This window comes from Schistocerca cancellata, chromosome 4, assembly GCF_023864275.1.
Source record: "Schistocerca cancellata isolate TAMUIC-IGC-003103 chromosome 4, iqSchCanc2.1, whole genome shotgun sequence".
Lineage (NCBI taxonomy): Eukaryota > Metazoa > Arthropoda > Insecta > Orthoptera > Acrididae > Schistocerca > Schistocerca cancellata.
The window spans coordinates 181,383,125-181,401,905 of NC_064629.1; the positions used below are offsets into that span (position 1 = coordinate 181,383,125).

General features: G+C 42.8%; 1 protein-coding gene across 1 annotated transcript in view; it reads left to right on the plus strand.

Annotated features, from left to right (window-relative positions):
• The window catches only part of LOC126184674 (ligand of Numb protein X 2-like), a 528,500-nt gene that overhangs the window by 55,173 nt on the left and 454,546 nt on the right, over positions 1 to 18,781 (plus strand). The gene's annotated exons all lie outside the window — the stretch shown is intronic.

The window sequence follows — 18,781 nt, forward strand, 5'->3', positions numbered from 1 at the left end:
AACATCGAGTATAGATTTAAGTGTCAGGAAGTCGTTTCTGAAAGTATTTGTATGGAGTGTAGCCATGTATGGAAGTGAAACATGGACGATAATTAGTTTGGACAAGAAGAGAATAGAAGCTTTCGAAATGTGGTGCTACAGAAGAACGCTGAAGATTAGATGGATAGATCACATAACTAATGAGGTATTGAATAGAATTGGGGAGTAGTTTGTGGCACGACTTGACTAGAAGAAGGGATCGGTTGGTAGGCCATGTTCTGAGGCATCAAGGGATCACCAATTTAGTATTGGAGGGCAGCGTGGAGGGTAAAAATCGTAGAGGGAGACGAAGAGATGAATGCACTAAGCAGATTCAGAAGGATGTAGGTTGCAGTAGGTACTGGCAGATGAAGAAACTTGCACAGGATAGAGTAGCATGGAGAGCTGCATCAAACCAGTCTCAGGACTGAAGACCACAACAACAACCTGTGCGTAGTGTGGTTGGTAGCAGATGTTCCGTTTGGCGGTCCGCTGCGCCCCTATATACAGTAAGTACAACCAGAGAGGCAGTCGGGAAGACACACTTCGCACCGAGATCAGACTGTCCACGTCAGTCAACGCCCGCATGCGTTTTGCCTCGCATGACGTCAGAGCTGGGCAGTCGTGAATACTTTTTCGGTTAGAGTAGGAAGTGAACTAGCGAGGACTGTGCACAGATAAGCCAAAACTTTATGGCTACTGCCTCTCGCGACATTGGATGCCGCCCGGTTACACTCTAGGTACGTGACGCGGTAAGAAAAGTGTATAAGTAAAGCAGACACTGAAACGGGATCACTCTAGCGAAGATATGAGCTGCAAACGGAGAAATCCATTGAGATACGCGACTTGGACAAAGTGCAGATAATTATTACGCAGAGACTGTGAACGAGTACCTAGAAAAAGGCGAAGCTCGTCGAATGTTCACGTGCTACTGGCGTGAGCATCTACAGAAAGAGGTAGGAGGACAGTGATACTACGACTAGGCGCTGAATGGTAGTACGTCCACGACTCTCCACGGGGGCTAGTCTGCTCCGTACAGGTGGATAGATGGTGATCTGTCTCATATCTGCTGAAAGAGGACAATGCTGGTGCACACAGAAGTGTTTCGTAGCACACCGTTCATCGTATATTGTTGAACATGGAGCTCCGCAGCAGACCCCACCTACGTGTTCACATGTTGACCCAACGAAAACGCCGGACACCATGAACGCTGGCAGACATTTTCCTGAACTTGTACGGGACCTGTGGTAGTGCGGTAATCGAAGACGCGTTGACAGCTGCGAGCCACCTGCATCGCTTCATGCTGGGTGTCTTCCTCTAAGACTATGTCGTCTTTCAGCAGTATTATTGTCCGTGTCTCGGAGCCAGAACTGTGATACCGTAGTTTTAGGAACGTTGTAGTGAACTCACGTTGATGTCTTGACGACCAAATTCACCTGATGTAAATCCCATGGAACCCATGTGGGTCGCTATCGGGCGCCATCACCGCTTATGGGTCACTGTGGGCGCCATCACAGCGTACGCAAATCAGCGGCCCATTATTTACGCGAAGTACATGGCCTGTGCGTAGACATCTAATGCCACATACCCCGCGAACCTACCAACAAACTGTCGGATCCCTGATACGTACAATCAGTGATATATTTCGTTCCAAAGACGGAAAAACAAGCTATTAAGCAGGTGAAACTTCCTGGCAGATTAAAACTGTGTGCCCGACCGAGACTCGAACTCGGGACCTTTGCCTTTCGCGGGCAAGTGCTCTTCTAACTGAGCTACCGAAGCACGACTCACGCCCGGTACTCACAGCTTTACTTCTGCCAGTACCTCGTCTCCTACCTTCCAAACTTAAGCAGGTGTTCATAATGTTCCGGCTCATCAGTGTATACTGTCCTGGATCGATTAGATTTCACGGAAGTAACTGTTAGTATGCCGCCCGTAATGTTGACAAAACCGCATGGCTAGTGGCAAGATTATTTTCCACTTCTAAGACAAGCAATTAATTTTTGGTGTTTAGAGGTCAGGGTGATAGACCATTTTACTTGGAACTTCCCATAGAGTCGCCTCTGAACTGTTAATAGTGCTGTTTCCGATAGGCTTAGCAGTTAGTATACGCAGACATATTTTCTGCGTGTGAACTTTTAAAGAATATATCAATGAGTTAAAACTCAAAACTTTTGTATTTAGTCATAGTTCCTGATATCGCTGAGTTAATCGCAAGTAGAAGCATTTTCTTTGAGTGAGCACAAGGAGTAATGTGGACTTGCAGACTGGAAATAATGGTCAGTGTGTTCTCCATCGCTTTCTGGCTGACCGAAAAAATTGTTTTCAGGCTCTTGTAAACGACGGCGGTAGGTGTAAAGCACGCACAGATAATTTAAGTGCCTTTTCATTACGACATAACTACCATTGGATTACTACCTGCCGGCCGACGTAGTCTACATAAAGTAATAATTCTGCTGCACTTCAGTTACTTATTATTGAATGAACATTACGGACATTCAGTGTATTGGTGGAAACAAGGACGAAAGACAACTATTTTCTGGAGAATAAAATGTTTACAAAATTTTCCTCCGAAGATTCTGTAGGGAAAGAGATTAGTAGCGTAGCAATCAAACGTTAGCAGGGTGTCTTAAAACACTGTAGCGTAGTGTGTTGCCCACGTCAGTGACAAGAGTTATTGATGGCATGAACCTGCTGTCATACACTCGTTAATTTTTTCCCAATACTTCACATCTCTCATATGGTTCGTGGACAGCTGACAACTTATCTAAGAGTTGACCGAAAACAAACTGCATATATTTGTTTTGCTTAAGCCATTACTGCCCAAAATTATTACGTTCGGATTTTCTACTTAAAAATAGTTACATGTTTACAGGAAGAACACAAGCGAAATTTAATTTTTACTTATACAGCGCCGAAAATGTTACCTTTTTATATATCGGTGTCGGACTAAATAGGACTGTAGCAAACCGAAATAAGGACGTGTCTTGGATAGATTTGTAACGCGCTGTATCATCGGAACTGCATATTTTCTAATACGCAAGTATAAATATGAAATCCACCAAATACGGCACGATTGCTTCGGAAATTGTGAAATCGAGATTGCGCTGTGTGATGTGCATTTGTTAGAGAATCAGAGTACGGACACGTGATCTCATCAACCAATCACACCAAAAAATTAGAGTACATTACACATTATGTAATCAGCCAGTCACATCATCACTTTTTCAGTGCGCAAACACACAAACGACGAAAAATATAAGCATGAAAAAGAAATATAAGCATGAAAAAGAAATATAAGCATGAAAAAGAAATATAAGCATGAAAAAGAAATATAAGCATGAAAAAGAAATATAAGCATGAAAAAGAAATATAAGCATGAAAAAGAAATATAAGCATGAAAAAGAAATATAAGCATGAAAAAGAAATATAAGCATGAAAAAGAAATATAAGCATGAAAAATAAATAAAGTAGATGTACCAAACTAATACTCAGAGTGTACAGCACCAAGGAAAGTGGTACCATAACGTAGCTTACCTTTAATGTTGAGGAAAGTGAAGACGCCGGTTTGCCCGAAAGGCACGCAGTTGTATTCGCCAGCCGTGCCGGCAGCATTCTTCGAATGAATTATTGCATCGCAGTTCCTCCGGGCGGGTAAAGTTTACCCGCTCCAGCGGAAAAGTGGTGTGATATTTCTTTCTGGTGATATGCTCGATGAAACATATATTCGGCTAGGTAACCCACGAAAAGTTCACTCTTCCTGCAGTAACGTAGGATGGCACCTCAGACGTCCGTCCACATTCTGTATGTGAACGGAACGGACTTTCGGACGTACAAAGTTCAGACAGTGGTTTACTCTAAGTTGTTGAAAACCTCTAGTAGCTAGAGTGTTCCATGAACTGAAGCAGTCGTTAACGATCGTCGTCCCAGGGAGGATGTTTCTTTTCATTATTCTTATCAACAGTTCCTTCGTCCGAAATTCAACTGGCTCATGGAAGTTTTTTTTTTTTTTTAACCCTCTATGAATTACACCGGAAACCTAGTTTCCACAGATTTTACGGCCTGTGCCATGTTTCCTTTTTCCAAAATTTCGCCTAGTCTGTTACAACGACGACTCCTGGTCCCCATAACTATTGTGAATTGTGTACCGCCCACTCGATACACACTTCACGACAGAAGGAAGACCAGTCAGCTCTCGAACTATAATTTGCTTAAAAATTGAGATCGTGAAACAGGAGATTCGTAATCTCGGTTATAACAAGTAGTTGGCTCTACCAATTCAAGCTGTGCTTTTAATTTCCTGGCTATCCACGCCCTTGAAATTCGCGACACGTTCGGGAAAATAGCCGATTATTCGTGACAAGCAAGATTATACATTTCACTGCTGCTCCACAAGCTACAGTAAGTCTGCTACCACAATCAGTTTTTTCCTTTCACATTCGTAGTCATCGACAACTCACAAACAAACTGTTACCCTCCATCCTAACATCAGTCTCGGGCCATGCTACTCACAGGTCTGTCACCAAAACCAGATTTTTTGCTTTCACATTCGATGGCTTCGCCAACTCTCAACCAAACTGTTACCTTCCAACCTAACCTAAATCTCGGGCTACACTACAGAGAGGTGTGCTCTTACATCGCCACCTAACCACATTCCTGGAAGAAAATAAAAAAACCAATCTACATCTATACTCTACAAACCACCGTGAGGTGCATGACAGAGGGTACGTGCCATTGTACCGGTTATTATTTTGATTTCTTCCCGTTCCATACACGTATTGAGCGCGGGAACAATCATTGATTGAATGGCTCTGTGCGTGCAATAATTATTCTAATCTGATCCTCAGGATCCCTATGTGATCGATACTTAGGGGGTTGCAGAATATTCCTAGTCATCCTTTAAAGCCTGTCCTTAAAACGTTATTAATAATTTTATTAATAGACTTTCTCCGGATAGTGTACGTTCGTAGTTAAGAGTCTGCCATTCAGTTCCTTCAGTATCTCTGTGACAATCTCCCATGGAGCAAACAAACCTGTGACCATTCGTGTTGCCCTTCTTTGTGTACGTCCAATATCCCCTGTTCTTCCTATTTGCTACGGGTCCCACACATTTGAGCAATATTCCAGAACATGTCGCATGAGTCATTTGTAAGTAATCTCCTTTGTAGATTGATTGCACTTCCCCATTCTTATACCAATAAACCGATCTACCACCTGCTTTATCCACTACTGAACCTGTGTGATCATTCCATTTCATATCCCTACAAAATACTACCCCCAGGTATTCGTATGAGTTGCCCGATTCCAAGAGTAAATCTTTGATATTGTAGTCTTATGATATTGAGGAGGTAATTCTGTTCAAGATACCTCTTTACGTTCGAGCTCGGAATATATTCTACAACAAATCGATGTCAAGGATATTGGACGGTAGTTTTGTGTATCACTTCTACTACCGTTCTTGTAGACGTGCGTAACCTGTGCTTTTTTGCAAGAACTGGAGCTTTGTTCAATTTTAACAATTTCAGCTGTTTCTCAACACCACTGAAACTGATATTTATTTCCCTCCTCTTTTCAGTGGTACGAGTATTATATTTGGGCAATTCTCCGTGGTTTTCCTTTGTAAAGGAATGTTAGAAAACGGAGTTGAAGCATTTCAGCTTTTGCTTTAGTTCCCTCAATTTCAGTTGCTGTCTCATTCGCTAGGGACTGGACACTAACTTTGATGCCACTAACAGCCTTCACATACGACCATAATTTCTATGGGTTTCGGGAAATGTCATTTTGACAATATTCTGCTGCGGTAGTCATTGAAGGCATCACGCATTGCTCTCTTGACAGCGAAACGAGTTTCATGAAGTTTCTCTATACTGACTGTATACCATGGATGGTCCCTTCCACTATGAACTGTTATACTGGGTGCATATATATCCAGTGCATGGTCAACTATTCTTTTAAACTTCCTCTACATATTAGTGCCATGTGCTGAAAATTTCAAGTACCTCATTGAAGTATGAAACTACTGATTTTTTATCTAGTTCATTGAACATATGTATCTTTCTGCTTGTTCCAGTTGTCTTTTGTGCCATGGTAACTGATACCAGTTTCGATGTGGGCATTCTTAAATAAGTTAAATCTATTTTTTGCAATTACATGCAATATACACTACTGACCATTAAAATTGCTACACCAAGAAGAAATGCAGACGATAAACGGGTATTCATTGGACAAATATATTTTACTAGAACTGACATGTGATCACATTTTCACGCAATTTGGGTGCATAGATCCTGAGAAATCAGTACCCAGAACAACCACCTCTGGCCGTAATAACGGCCTTGATACGCCCGGGCATTGAGTCAAACAGAGCTTGGATGGCGTGTACAGGTACAGCTGCCCATGCAGCTTCAGCACGATACCACAGTTCATCAAGAGTAGTGACTGGCGTATTATGACGAGCCAGTTGCTCGGCCACCATTGACCAGACGTTTTCAATTGGTGAGAGATCTGGAGAATGTGCCGGCCAGGGCAGCAGTCGAACATTTTCTGTATCCAGAAAGGCCCGTACAGGACCTACAACATGCGGTCGTGCATTATCCTGCTGAAATGTAGGGTTTCGCAGGGATCGAATGAAGGGCAGAGCCAAAGGTCGTAACTCATCTGAAATGTAACGTCCACTGTTCAAAGCGCCGTTAATGCGACCAAGAGGTGGACAGAGACGTTCAACCAATGGCACCCCATACCACCACGCCGGGTGATACGCCAATATGGCGATGACGAATACACGCTTCCAATGTGCGTTCACCGCGATGTCGCCCAACACGGATGCGACCATCATGATGCTGTAAACAGAACCTGGATTCATCCGAAAAAATGACGTTTTGCCATTCGTGCACCCAGGTTCGTCCTTGAGTACACCATCCTGACTGTGATGCAGCTTCAAGGGTAACTGCAGGCATGGTCTGAGAGATGATAGTCCATGCTGCTGCATACGTCGTCGAACTGTTCGTGCAGATGGTTGTTGTCTTGCAAACGTCCCCATCTGTTGACTCCGGGATCGAGACGTGGCTGCACGATCCGTTACAGCCATGCGGATAAGATGCCTGACATCTCGAATGCTAGTGATACGAGGCCGCTGGGATCCAGCACGGCGTTCCGTATTACCCTCCTGAACCCACCGATTCCATATTCTGCTAACAGTCGTTGAATCTCGACCAACGCGAGCAGCAATGTCGCGATACGATAAACCGCAATCGCGATAGGCTACAATCCGACCTTTATCAAAGTCGGAAACGTGATGGTACGCATTTCTCCTCCTTACACGAGGCATCACAACAACGTTTCACCAGGCAACGCCGGTCAACTGCTGTTTGTGTATGAGAAATCGGTTGGAAACTTTCCTCATGTCAGCACGCTGTAGGTGTCGCCACCGGCGCCAACCTTGTGTGAATGCTCTGAAAAGCTAATCATTTGCATATGACAGCATCTTCTTCCTGTCTGTTAAATTTCGCGTCTGTAGCACGTCATCGTCGTGGTGTAGCAATTTTAGTGGCCAGTAGTGTATGTCCATCATGCATGGGGGTTCCTAACTACCTGTTGGAGGTAGTTTTCAGAGAAGGCATTTAGTAATGTTTCACAGGATATCTTAACACGTGTCCGCAGCTCTTGGTCTCGTGGTGGCGTTCTCGCTTCCCGAGCACGGGGTCCCGGGTTCGATTCACGGCGGGGTCATTGTTTTTCACCTGCCTCGAGATGACTGGGTGTTTTTGTTGTCCTCATCATTTCATCATCATTCATGAAAGTGGCGAGACTGGACTAAGCAAAGGTTGGAAATTTGTATGGGCGCTGATAACCGCGCAGCTGAGCGCCCCACAAACCACACACCATCATCATCATCATCTTAACACGCCCACCACTAACAAAACTGTAATTTTCCCAATTAGTTGTTGAATGATTAAAGTTTCCTTCGGTGATATACTCTGAAGCCCCAAAGAAACCGGTATAGGCATGCGTATTCAAGTTCAGAGGTATTTAAACAGGCAGAATACAGCTCTGTGGTCGACAACGCATGTATAAGGCAACAAGTGTCTGGCGCAGTTACTAGATCGGCTAATACTGATACAATGGCAGGTTATAAAGATTTAAGTGAGTTTGAGCGTGATGTTATAATCGGCGCACGAGCAGTGGGCAATGCATCTCCGAGGTAGCGATGAAGTGGTGCTTTTCCTGTACGACCATATCACGAGTGTACCGTGAATATCAGGAATCCGGTAAAACATCAAATCTCCAACATCGGTGCGGCCGGAAAAAGGTGCCGCAAGAACGGGACTAACGACGACTAAAGAGAATCTTTGAAAGTGACAGAAGTGCAAACCCTTCCTCAAATTGCTGCTGATTTCAATGCTGGGCCATCAGCAGGCGTCAGCGTATGAACCATTCAACGAAACATCGTCAGGCTTTCAGAGCCGAAGGCCCACTTGAGTTCCCTTCATGACTGCACGACACAAAGCTTTATACCTCGCCTGGGCGCGTCAACACCGACATTGGACTGTTGATGACTGGAAACATGTCGCCTGGTTGGACGAGTATAGTTTCAAATTGTATCGAGCGTATGGACGTGTGGGGAGACAATCTCATGAATCCATGGACCGTGCATGGCAGTGGGGGACTGTCCAGTCTGGTGGAGGCTCCGTAATGGTGTGGGGCGAGTGCGGTTGGAGTGATATGAGGCCCCTGATACGTCTAAATAGGACTCTGACAGGTGACACGTACGTAAGCATCATGTCTGATCACCTGTATCCACTCATGTCCATTCTGCTTTCCGACGGACTTGGGCAATTCCAGCAGGACAATGCGACACCCCACACGTCTAGAATTGCTACAGAGTGGCTCCGGGAACACACTTCTGAGTTTAAACACTTACGCTGGCCACTAAACTCCCCAGACATGAACATTATTGAGCATATCTGGAATGCCTTGCAACACAACAGTGAACAACCAACTTCAAATTAAACCACTGATTATCTTTTAATCTGTTGAGCTAAAAGGTTGCTGATTCCCTATAAGAATTGAAGCAAATACACAAAATGGTCGAAATTTCACAATATATCACAATACAAACGGGTACTGATACAGTGAATATTAGATGGGTAGATCACATAACTAATGAGGAAGTATTGAATAGGATTGGGGAGAAGAGGAGTTTCTGGCACAACTTGACCAGAAGAAGGGATCGGTTGGTAGGACATGTTCTGAGGCATCAAGGGATCACCAATTTAGTATTGGAGGGCAGCGTGGAGGGTAAAAATCGTAGAGGGAGACCAAGAGATGAATACACTAAGCAGATTCAGAAGGATGTAGGTTGCAGTAGGTACTGGGAGATGAAGCAGCTTGCACAGGATAGAGTAGCATGGAGAGCTGCATCAAACCAGTGTTAGGACTGAAGACCACAACAACAACAACTGATACAGTTAATGAAAGATTATGCGGAAGCGACGTGAACAATAAAAATGCGAATCTAGAACTGCATGTTGGGATACGAACTTTGTAATCGTGATCTCTCACACAAAGGAAAATTTCGAATTCCGAAGTCTGGTTTTATATATAAATAAACCTGTGTATTGCACGGATTTTTGACTTAGATGTTTCTGCGCACGCTTCTACGTTGGCGTGCCGAAGAAGAACGCTGCAGCATGTATTTATGTCGGTCAGCATTTCTGACAACTAAAATTATATATGAAGACATAGCTCTGCGTATTTCTGTATGCGTGTGTATTAATTCGTGTGTGCACGCGACGAAATAGTTATTTTGTAAATGGCTGACAAGATTGCGTCTGCTCTGCTCGCTGTGATTGACTGATAGCAGCTAATCGATCAGCTGCCATAGTAATTTCAGTAGCTTGGAAGCTAACGGGCCGTGTTTCGTGGCTAACGTACAAGTATTTATATTTGCGTATTCCAAAAATATGCAGTTTCTATGATAGAGCTAGTTAAAAATTTCGCCAAGACGCGTCATTTGAAGTACGGTTTGTTGTGCTACGGTGCCACTAGGCAGTTAAGGTAACAAATGAAACACATTTCCAGACATATTACAAGTTATTATTTTGAGCTCTTATTGCTATTACACACGCTTGCTTGCCTTATATACAACGAAATCAGCTTTGGCCCCATAAGAAAAGTTCTCATCTGAATCTGGTTTTACCTCACTCTTCTTAGCTTAATGGTCTTTCAGAATTTATGAAACCCCTCAGAACAATCTGGATTAACTGGTTCTTGGCATTTCATAGACATGCATACAGTTCGATTCTGATATACCGTGCACCCACAATACTTAGATTGTCCTTTAACGATGAGATATTTTTTAGCTTGCCTGATATCATTTAATGTAATAAATGTTGATAATGGACCAGGTTGTGCTCCTGGGGTGCCATGTCTTTTGAAAATTTGAAGAACTTGCCTGGAAACTGAAGATAGACAGATCGTTTCCCAACGTTCGATATATAACTACCATCCCTGTATGCAACGTAACTCAATACCCCAAGCAAATAGGGACCACATTCATTTCTTATTCCTCATTTTTTCCCTGTGTAGAGCTTTGAATTGATCATGCAAATCAATTATTCCCATATGCAGATTATTTTGTTTCAGAACATCGGCTATTTTTACTTCTACTCCCTTTGTTTCTGGTCTGGTGAATCTTTCCACACTTTGCGAATGTCCCACATTATCGCAGTTGGAAAGAACCGTCAAGACTGCACTGTCATTCAATCTCATTTCTGTCAACTTGCCATTAGAAACTGAAACACATTTTCCTTCTTTATTTTCCAGACTCATTCTTCAATTGTAAATTCAACATCTTTCCAACCCTGTTATCTCGCATTTTCCCTGTGGCAGCCAGGTTTCTTCTACATAGTTCTTCCAGCAACGAGAAAGCTGTAACCAAGTTGTCAAGTAGATTTTTAAAATATCTCCATGCTGAATCAAACCAATCACAACGTCCCACCGTGACCGAGATCGGTTTTAGGTATTTTCGTGTGTGTGCCACTGTAAGGTTCTGTATATGTGATGCAGCCATTAGAATTTGTTAATGCCTGCAACTTGAAACCAAATCTAACTGGCATGCCTTTCATAAACTTTTCAGCCCCATGCCTCCCGTAACGGTGGTGCAATACTCTCACCAAAAGACATTGCATTGCCAAAGGGAACTTGTTTGAAAGCGTCATTGAGATGTTGAACAGTGGCCTCACTTTGTGAAAACCCATCTTAATTTGTTTTTGTGTTGTCATTCAAGCACATATATCGCAAGATATCTTCAAATCAGTTTCACCATATAGATTCTAAAACGAAAGCTACTCTGCTCTCAGGTTCCTCCTGCCACTACATTCTTTTACGTGGCAACCTACGATAATCTGAGAGAATCAGTTTTCCCAGGACAGTGGATAACTCATCATAGTAAACGTTCAAAATATGATTGCCGGTCTGTGCAGCATATAAATTTGTTTGAGAACCAGTAAAATTTATTAACTCGTTAGAAAAAAGCATTAAAACAGTCCAGTGGTCAATTTATTGTATTTGAAAGAAAAACTACTAAATGTGGACCCAAAGACTCATTTTCTTCTTTTGGTTTCGGGCTTGAGTTTTCCAACTGGCCCCAAGTTGATGCAGTGGGTTTTATAACTGATTTAGTCCTCGAGCGTTTGAATGGGATTTGAGTGCCTGCAGAGTCGTCAATTTCTTGTACTGCCTCTTGCCCTTGACGTCTTCCCCTCGTGCCAAAGTTTTGACTTCTTCTGTCCCTTGGTATTTACAACAGATGATGTGGATGGAGTCTCAGTGGAATCTTCTTCTTCGTCTTCTTCTTCTTCTTCTTCTTCTTCTTCTTCTTCTTCTTCTTCTTCCCCCCTTGATTTTTTCCATTCACTCACTGCAAAATTCTGACTTGACTTTGGACCTTATCCAAAAGCCTGAGTTGCTTTTCATTTCTGTAGCCAATTATTTATGATGCCTGCTATTGTAGCATAACGTGCAGCGTGCGTGGACATAGCCATACGCGAATCGAATCCACTTGCCGAATTCAAGATCGCTGATATACTACACCGACCATATTGAATATAATGTTTAAGCGGTTTCCCGCACCTGTTTAGATAAATGAGGACTTGTTGCCATCTCTAGATCAGAAACACCACACCTTACATTTCAAACAGGAAAAAACAGAACAAAATTTACACGACTGCTGACAGGTGACGTACTCGCGTCAGAAGTCAGAGAAACCAAATCCATGAGATATGTTTACTCTTTTAACATTCCGTCCCTCTTTCAGCCTTTAAGCCTTCGTCTATGTCAGATCAGTCCCCTCAGCATATTACTAATGTTGCTCATAACTTACTTTGGTTCTCAATCATTCCTATTTCTTGTACATATGCCACTTTCACAGCATTCGTTGCGTAATACGTTACAATTTAAGTGACGATTGGAGCGGTATTCTCTCCACAACTAAATATTTGCATTTGGCATCGCAACTTCAATTTGGTTGAATTTTAGAAACGAAGAAAGTGTTTCTCTGTTTGTGATTCTTTTCAGCATAATTAACCACCTGTGCTGCGATACCTGAATTTTCATTGTTACATTCATTTATGTTGTGGTCTAGATAGCTGAGTCCTGTATTTGCTAGAAGGTCCGTTACAATATCATGTAGTTAGTCGAAGTAGCTGATTAGAACCATTTTCATATGAAGCTCTCAGAATGATACTGATTAGACTTTTATATCTTCTGCGGTGAAAGAGCAAATCTTCCATTTCATAGCTGGATAGTTATGGTTAGCTAGGGTAGTTTTCTTTATGACGTCTTGTTTAATGTTGTTGCTGTAATCGTTATATTTCACTACGTTCGTTATTTGAGCCAAGAGCATGTCATACATGTGCATTCGGAGCTGAAACAAGAGATTTTTCCCTGTGAGTTAATGATATAATAAAAATAATTATAATTCTGCTTTGTAGTAAACTTTGCGTTACTGCATCAGGCTTGGATAATGTGTAGCAAATCACGATAGTATTTTCAATTAAATATTGGTCTTTCATTCGATTAACCGGTACTAACGATTGGGACACGTAGACATAAATGCATAAGCTAAATTGTGTTCTTGTAAACTGCCCTGAAAGTTCAGTTCTGCAACTGTCTACATTACCAGCACCGGTCAGTAATAGTACGCCAGCGGTAAGTGTGTAATACCGAAAAATAATGCTTTACTGCGTTCTTGTTCGGCTGTCTCTATCCTTTTTCGTTTTCCATCAGTCATGTCAACAGTGGGTAATTGGTATTAGAAGTACTCGCTGAAGTTGCAACTTGGTGCCCGGCCAAAGGAAGCTGTTGGCACGCTACATACCTGTCAGTGTTAGCCCGGCGACGGAGGCAACGGCCTCCACAACTGCCAGACACTGTCTACGGACCGTTTCGCAACAACTTCTGGCATCGGACTGTAAGCTGAATGGCTGGCGGCGAACCTCTCAGTGAGCCATTAGTAGCTGGCATGTCACTTACAGTGAAACACGCCGTTGCTGAATTGTGCCCGGCGTCGACAGTTATTTGTCACCGTCTTCTCGCTACTATGTTGTCCTCGAGACGGCGTGGGCTGCTGCAAGCACAGGTTACTAACAGCCAAGTCTAACCGCGTAGTAAGGGCCGCTACTAAATCTTTCACAGTCCATTTCCTGCGTTCATTAGCGATTTCGTCCATAATACTCTTAACAATAAAACTATTCCAGAACACCTCACGAGCTACAATGTGCCTATACCTCTCCCGCATTTACCCATCTTCACAAATGGTTACGTACCCACTTTACTAGTCCATCACTCGTGGGAGAACCGATTTATTACTCTTTTCTAGAGAGAAAAGCTGCTTAATAAATGTCTTTATTCGTAAAGAGTATAGGGTATAATAAAAAGAAAGGTTTCAGATTATAGTTAAAGGAAGAAACGCTATGTTGATTATTAGGAAGACTTGTAGGCGGCGCTTTACTGTATATGGTGTAGACCAAAAATAGGGTAAAAAAGAAAACTGAAATTTTTTTAGCTATTGAAAATGCTAAAAACATCATTGGGAACTAAGGGAAGAGCGAAAAGAAGTAAGAAGAAAAAATAATTTCCTTTTTGTCAGCAGCGTCGAACGCTGATGGTGGGACGAAAGGGATTCTCTGAGGCTTCCCTTTCCATTGGCATCATAACTTCAAGGCATCGTGGACAGTGGTTTCGAATTTAGTTGCCTTGTAGTAGATTTGGTGGAACTTATGGTTTTCATACGTTAAAGTAAGATTTGGCAGTGCTTCGCTGGCTCTCGGAATATTATCAGCGATTACATTAGTACGAAAGAAGGAAGAAAGAAGGTTAAGGTTGAATATCAGGCCGATGATGAAGTCATTAGAAATCGAGTACAAGCTCGTATTGAAGAAGGATGATGATGCAGGCCCTGGCTGTGTGCTCTGCTGTAGCCGTCAGCGCACGGCTCTCCCCTCCCCCCCCCCCCCCCCCCCCCCGCCTTGCCATGGTACAGGGTTGGAAATGCACTTTATTTAAGAGGGGACGTCAAACGGGCCGTCTTGGAGCAGGAGAGAGACCACAGGACATTTTAATATCCGCTGTCTATACTTTTACGAATAAATTCATAAAACTTTGTCAACATGACCAGGGAGGATTCAGAATTCACACTAATAGCAGTGGAAGTTCAAAAACATTAAAAAAATAATTTTTTTTTACATGTGAACTTACATCATTTTTTTCACTTACTATTGGCTGCGTTTGTTGCTACAGGTACACGTTTCTTCATAAGTAAGAGAGATTCTTCGATGAATTTTGCACAGCATACAAACCATACTTACAGGTGTATGAAACTCTAGAAATTATTTAATTTATGAAAAAATGAATGTGCTGTTAAATTTAAACTTCGTGTTTAGAAAAAACTCAAATTTTATAGATAATTATCTCAATTGTTACCACAGTTTTCAATAGATTTGGAAAATTCTATAGTTTCATACACCTGTAAGTATGGTTTGTATGCTGTGCAAAATTCATCGAAGAATCTCCCTTACTTATGAAGAAAAGTGTGCCTATAGCAACAAATGCAGCCAATGGTAAGTGAAAAAATGTCAACTTTTAAATGTAAAAAAAAAATTCTTATATTTTTGAACTTCCACTGCTATGAGTGTAAATCCTGAATCCTTTCTGGCCATTCTGACAAAGTTTTATGAATTTATTCGTAAAAGTATAGACAGTGGAAATTAAAATGTCCTCTGGTACCTCTCCTACTCCAAGTCGTCCCGTTTCACGTCCTACCCCCGTAACAAAAAATACATGTTTCGCAGATCCCCGAGGCATCCACAAGCCATTCTGTCGTCAAGCTAGCAGAGCAAAAACTGATGCTGTTGCTGATGCGGCCCCCAGCTGTGGACCCAGAACTCTACGCAGCCAGGCACTACTGTGATAACGGGCAGACTCAGGCACGGCGTCCCAAACAACTGGAGCTAGCAACTAGACTAACGTAACCAGTATTATTCGCCTCTGATTTCTTATTACAAAAAACCTATATTTCTCACACAAAATAAAACGGTAATAACATACGCTGAAGAGTCAAAGAAACTGGTATAGGCATGCGTATTCAAATACACAGATACGTAAACAGCCAGAATACGGCGCGGCGATCGGCAACGTATGTATAAGGCAGCAAGCGTCCGCCGCAGTTGTTAGATCGGTTACTGGTGCTAAAATGGCAGGTTATCAAGATTTAAGTCGGTGCACGAGTGACGGGACACAGCATCTCCGAGGTAGTGACGTAGTGGGGATTTTGCCTTACGACCGCTTCACGAGTGTACCGTGCATATCAGGAATCCGGTAAAACTTCAAATGTCCGACAGCGTTGCGGCCGGAAAAAAGATCCTGTAAGAACGAGACAAACGACGACTGAAGAGAATCTTTCAACGTGATAGAAGTGCAACCCCTCCGCAAACTGTTGCAGTTTTCAATGCTGCGACGTCAGCAAGTGTCAGCGCGCGAACCATTCGACAAAACATCATCGATATGGGCCTTCGGAGTCGAAGGCCCACTCGTGTACCCTTGATTGCACTACACAAAGATTTGCCGCTTCGCCCGGATCCGTCAACACCAACAGTGGAGCATTGATGACTGGAAACATGTTGCCTGGTCGGACGAGTCTCGTCTCAGATTGTATCGAGCGGATAGACGCGTCCGGATATGCAGACAACCTCACGAATCCATGGACACTGTATGTCAGCAGGGGACTCTTCAAGCTGGTGGAGGCTCTGTAATAGTGTGGGGCGTCCCCAGTTGGAGTGATATGGGACCCCTGATACGTCTAGATACGACTCTGACAGGTGACACGTACGTAAGCAACCTGTCTGATCACCTGCATCGATTGATGTCCATTGTGCATTCCGACGGACTTGGGCCATTCCAGCAGGACGACGGGCACCCCACACGTCCAGAATTGCTACAGAGTGGCTCCAGGTTCACTGTTCTGGGTTTAAACACTTCCGCTGGTCACCAAACTCCCCAGACATGAACATTATTGAGCATATCTGGGATGCCTTGCAACGTGCTGTTCAGAAGAGATTTCCATCCCCTCGTACTACGCATTTATGGACAATCCTGCAGGATTCATGGTATCAGTTCTCTCCAGCACTACTTCAGACATTAGTCGGGTCCATGCCACATCGTGTGGCGACACTTCTGCGTGCTCGCGGGGGCCCTACCCGATATTATTCAGGTGTTCCAGTTTCATTGGCTCTTCAGTGTGTTTACGGCTGCTTGCATAGTGTTACTGTCCTTGGAAGTCGAGACTATCTCTCCAGGAACCCTATCACATCATACGCATCAGTCGTTCTGATTTGGAAGGAAAACACCTAACGGGTATACCGCAGATCGATGTGCAACCTCTTGCAAAGCCATCCCCCTACAGCACTATGACGTGATAAAAAGAACATGGTCGTTCTCATATTGGTTGAGAATAAAGCCAAACACAAAAAAATGCTTCCAACCGAAGATACAAAGTGTGTACGTATCACAGCATTACAAAATAAACATCTAGTGAAAGCTGTAGAGCATCTCAAACATTGTATAGACGGTTGCATAACTATTGACATCAACCGATGAACACTTCGGTTGGTGGTTATTACAGGACTGCCTTTTTACTGACATGGGCAGTATAAATTGCACCGAAAATGACACGCTCTTTAACAAGAAGAAGCATCTCATTACATATCCCGTTTTTGCGATAACATTACGATAGTCAACTTCTGTGATCAAGTGGGGAACTTTTCTGTAGCTACGCGCAGGCGACTATTATCTTCTGGATTTGGACGTAATGCAACATTTTTCTGGGGTTTTTAATTAAATGTGACTACCTAATATCAAACCACGGCTTCTCCATGGAAGAAGACTGCCGGGGAAACAGCAGCAATGTGACTCTAGACAATGATAGAAGAGTTGGGATTGACGTTTGTGTAACGACCTTGGGCTCACACTGTATTGTAAAGATGTATAACAAATCAGAAGCATGGGAGTGAAGAAAGTTACTGGTAACCACCCTATACATTTTATATTGCGTCCAAATACACGGCTACGATAAATTTTTACGTCTTCCTTGACTAAAGGACGTGGAATTACCAGGCTGGAGGCCTTAATATACAGTTACAGAATGGATCGTATGCAAGACTGTGTAAGCGTATTAAACACCAACAAACAGAAATTGCAATGTGCTCTGTGCCAATCACTTCCATGTGGCATCAGCTAACGAATAACTTACAAAACACCTGCTGGGTGGTGTTTAATAACGTTCTGCAGGAGCAGTAAGAATACTCGAAAATTGAATGGTGTACAAATGAACCTTCTGGACTCTCTGAAGACCAAGAAAAGCTTGTAAATTACGTTCTGTCTGTATGCAATTTAATTATCTACCTGTAGACTGCGTGGATATTCTTAACACTGACTCAGCCAAAGACGATGTTATTGTTACACTGAAGTAGAATATTAAAGCAGGAGGAAACAGATTTCTCACAATCCAGAACATCTTTCTCCACAGTACCGTCAGATGCGGATATTTCCGAATTGGGATTTACTCCCGTAAATAATGCTACGCCACAAGTCTTAAGAACCAATGTACCGAGCAGACGTAATCCATTAAAGAAATTACGCCTTTTAGTGCTGTAAATGCATACAGAAACGAAAACCGGAAAAAACGAAAACTGAAGTATATGGTGAAAACAACGGCCATGAAGGAGGAGGAATATAATCACCTACTAGACAAAAAAAAGGAAAAATAAGAAGCCAGTGCATATGTACAGGTAAGTCTAACATATTACTCTAAACACAGAGTATAGAGAAGTCTGGACGCAAGTGGAGAACATAAGATATCTGTATTTGCTGGGCGAAAGGATGCGGGACTCGATAACGGCTACTACATTAAATATCGCACGGTAGATCTGTTTATATAGCGCTACTTCCATGTGGATTAGTGCTTCGATGTCTAAGACCCAACCAGCGCTGCTACAAGCAGTTAACCTGTCTATTTGTGTATACACCATTACTCCCAACCTCAAAACACCTACGTGGGCAGTAAATCTAGCTGTATGCATACATACTAAAGTGACAGCGATACCACATCATTGTAGCGTTTCGGTTGTGTTCCGCAATCAGAGACCTATAAGCATGCGTGTCCACCACGAAATCACACTTGAAAATCGTAATCGTCTCTCGAAAAGAG